Below are 3,991 nucleotides of genomic sequence, written 5' to 3' on the forward strand. Positions count from 1 at the left end.
TGAAGCACCGGGGCATGAACGCCGCGCAGGCGCTCGCATCCTGCACCGCCGGCCAGCACGAGGCCGACCAACGGCCAGAGCAGACCACACCCACGCTAAACGCCCGCACTTACCAGTACCCCTACGGCACTCATCTCGCCCAGGCCCGGCACATTAGCACTGACCCACTTCCCGACCAAGCCCGACATGCCACGATCCTCAGAGCCAATCCTTATCCCGAAGTTACGGATCCAATTTGCCGACTTCCCTTACCTACATTATTCTATCAACTAGAGGCTCTTCACCTTGGAGACCTGCTGCGGATATGGGTATGAACTGGTGCAACACCTCTACGTGGCCCTCTCCCGAATTTTCAAGGTCCGAGGGGAAGATCGGGACACCGCCGCAACTACGGTGCTCTTCGCGTTCCAAACCCTATCTCCCTGCTAGAGGATTCCAGGGAACTCGAACGCTCATGCAGAAAAAAAACTCTTCCCCGATCTCCCGACGGCATCTCCGGGTCCTTTTGGGTTACCCTGACGAGCATCTCTAAAAGAGGGACCCGACTTGTATCGGTTCCGCTGCCGGGTTCCGGAATAGGAACCGGATTCCCTTTCGCCCAACGGGGGCCAGCACAAAGTGCATCATGCTATGACGGCCTCCATCAACATCGGATTGCTCCTAGGGCTTAGGATCGACTGACTCATGTGCAACGGCTGTTCACACGAAACCCTTCTCCACGTCAGCCCTCCAGGGCCTCCCTGGAGTATTTGCTACTACCACCAAGATCTGCACCGATGGCAGCTCCAGGCAGGCTCACGCCCAGACCCTTCTGCGCCCACCGCCGCGACCCTCCTACTCATCAGGGCTTCGCGGCCGGCCGCAAGGACCGGCCATGACTGCCAGACTGACGACCGAGTATAGGCACAACGCTTCAGCGCCATCCATTTTCAGGGCTAGTTGCTTCGGCAGGTGAGTTGTTACACACTCCTTAGCGGATTCCGACTTGAGGTCGTTTCGGCCCCAAGGCCTCTAATCATTCGCTTTACCGGATGAGACTCGTACGAGCACCAGCTATCCTCAAGGAAACTTTGGAGGGAACCAGCTACTAGATGGTTCGATTAGTCTTTCGCCCCTATACCCAGCTCCGACGATCGATTTGCACGTCAGAATCGCTACAGACCTCCATCAGGGTTTCCCCTGACTTTGTCCTGGCCAGGCATAGTTCACCATCTTTCGGGTCCCAGCGTGTATGCTCTAGGTGCGCCTCACCTAGCAATGAAGACGAGACGCCCCGGGAGTGCGGAGGCCGCCGCCCCGTGAAGGGCGGGGAAGCCCCATCCTCCCTCGGCCCGCGCAAGGCGAGACCTTCACTCTCATTATGCCTTTAGGTTTTGTACAGCCCAATGACTCGCGCACATGTTAGACTCCTTGGTCCGTGTTTCAAGACGGGTCGTGAAATTGTCCAAAGCTGAACCGCCGCTGACGGGAGCGATTATTCCGCCCGAGAGCATCCCAAGCCAACAGCGGCGCGGGTTCATGGCCGGGCCAGGTAGGTCCGTCATCCGGGAAGAACCGTGCATGCTTGCCGGGTACCCGAGCACCCAAAGGGGCGAACCACTCTTTCAGGTATACCGCCGAGCAGCCAGCCAGGACACCGGGGCTCTGCTCAACAGACGCGAACCGAGGCCCGCGGAAGGACAGGCTGCGCACCCAGGAGGTAGGCCGGCACCCAGCGGGTCGCGACGTCCTACTAGGGGAGAAGTGCGGCCCACCGCACACCGGAACGGCCCCACCCCGCGGCGAGTGGAAAGGCAACCGGACACGAGCCCGCCGCGGATTGCTCCACGCGGGCGGCCGGCCCCATCTGCCAAGGGCAGAGGCCAGTGGCCGGATGGGCGAGAATCTCACCCGTTCGACCTTTCGGACTTCTCACTTTTACCCCAGAACAGTTTCACTTACTTTTGAACTCTCTCTTCAAAGTTCTTTTCAACTTTCCCTCACGGTACTTGTTCGCTATCGGTCTTGTGGTCATATTTAGTCTAAGATGGAGTTTACCACCCACTTGGAGCTGCACTCTCAAGCAACCCAACTCGAAGGAGAGGTCCCGCCGACGCCCGCACCGGCCACTACGGGCCTGGCACCCTCTACGGGTCGTGGCCTCATTCAAGTTGGACTTGGGCTCGGCGCGAGGCGTCAGGGTAGTGGACCCTCCCAAACACCACATACCATGACAGGCGGCAGCCTGCGGGGTTCGGTGCTGGACTCTTCCCTGTTCGCTCGCCGCTACTGGGGGAATCCTTGTTAGTTTCTTTTCCTCCGCTTAGTAATATGCTTAAATTCAGCGGGTAGTCTCGCCTGCTCTCAGGTCGTTGTACGAAGTGTCGCACGCCACACCGCCAGCTGGCTGTTACGCTACCGAGACAGTACTGGTATGCGAACCGCCAGGCGACGGGCGCGCATCGCACGTTTAAGGAGACGCGGCCGGCCCCACAGGCGGCCACGACACTCCCAGGTCTCCGAAGCGGGGCAAACGCCGCGCGCTTCAGTATACGTAGCCGACCCTCAGCCAGACGTGGCCCGGGAACGGAATCCATGGATCGCAATGTGCGTTCGAAATGTCGATGTTCATGTGTCCTGCAGTTCACATGTCGACGCGCAACTTGCTGCGTTCTTCATCGACCCACGAGCCGAGTGATCCACCGTCCTGGGTGATCTTTTCTTAGTTTCCACTGTCTCTTTCAAAACAGTTGCATAGGCGGGACTGAGGCGTTTGACGGTCCCTGTTCCAGCGTTCTGTGTCCAACGGCCTCACGGCCGATGGGCGTCGTACGGCTCCACACCGGAGCGGACAGGCACTCGGGCGAAAGTCATTCAAAACCGGCGCCAGGCGCCAGGTGCCGCAGGCCAGCCGCTCCAGAGCATCAGCGCTCGTACCACACAACAATTCCGTTAGTTTTGAGAAGCGCGCGTGGTTCCGCATGCGGCGCACGGCTACTGTGAGCCGTACAGGTAGCGTGATGCGCGACACGACACGCACATCGAACGACATGCAGTCTAGTCGGTAATGATCCTTCTGCAGGTTCACCTACGGAAACCTTGTTACGACTTTTACTTCCTCTAAATGATCAAGTTTGGTCATCTTTCCGGTAGCATCGGCAACGACAGAGTCGATGCCGCGCACCAGTCCGAAGACCTCACTAAATCATTCAATCGGTAGTAGCGACGGGCGGTGTGTACAAAGGGCAGGGACGTAATCAACGCGAGCTTATGACTCGCGCTTACTGGGAATTCCTCGTTCATGGGGAACAATTGCAAGCCCCAATCCCTAGCACGAAGGAGGTTCAGCGGGTTACCCCGACCTTTCGGCCTAGGAAGACACGCTGATTCCTTCAGTGTAGCGCGCGTGCGGCCCAGAACATCTAAGGGCATCACAGACCTGTCATTGCTCAATCTCGTGCAGCTAGAAGCCGCCTGTCCCTCTAAGAAGAAAAGTAATCGCTGACAGCACGAAAGATGTCACGCTACTAGTTAGCAGGCTAGAGTCTCGTTCGTTATCGGAATTAACCAGACAAATCGCTCCACCAAATAAGAACAGCCATGCACCACCACCCACCGAATCAAGAAAGAGCTATCAATCTGTCAATCCTTCCGGTGTTCGGGCCTGGTGAGGTTTCCCGTGTTGAGTCAAATTAAGCCGCAGGCTCCACTCCTGGTGGTGCCCTTCTGTCAATTCCTTTAAGTTTCAGCTTTGCAACCATACTTCCCCTGGAACCCAAAAGCTTTGGTTTCCCGGAGGCTGCCCGCCGAGTCATCGGAGGAACTGTGGCGGATCGCTGGCTGGCATCGTTTATGGTTAAAACTAGGGCGGTATCTGATCGCCTTTGAACCTCTAACTTTCGTTCTTGATTAATGAAAACATACTTGGCAAATGCTTTCGCTTCTGTTCGTCTTGCGACGATCCAAGAATTTCACCTCTAACATCGCAATACGAATGCCCCCGCCTGTCCCT

The 3,991-nt window shown here is 57.4% G+C and overlaps 1 non-coding gene across 1 annotated transcript; it reads right to left on the reverse strand.

The window, feature by feature from the left end:
- Positions 1-2,538: 2,538 nt before the first annotated feature.
- On the reverse strand, positions 2,539-2,693 carry LOC124790877. Its single transcript, XR_007016351.1, has one exon. It is a non-coding gene; the product is annotated as a 5.8S ribosomal RNA (ribosomal RNA).
- Between the last annotated feature and the right edge of the window lie 1,298 nt (positions 2,694-3,991).

Source organism: Schistocerca piceifrons, chromosome 3 (genome assembly GCF_021461385.2).
Source record: "Schistocerca piceifrons isolate TAMUIC-IGC-003096 chromosome 3, iqSchPice1.1, whole genome shotgun sequence".
NCBI classification, from domain to species: Eukaryota; Metazoa; Arthropoda; class Insecta; order Orthoptera; family Acrididae; genus Schistocerca; species Schistocerca piceifrons.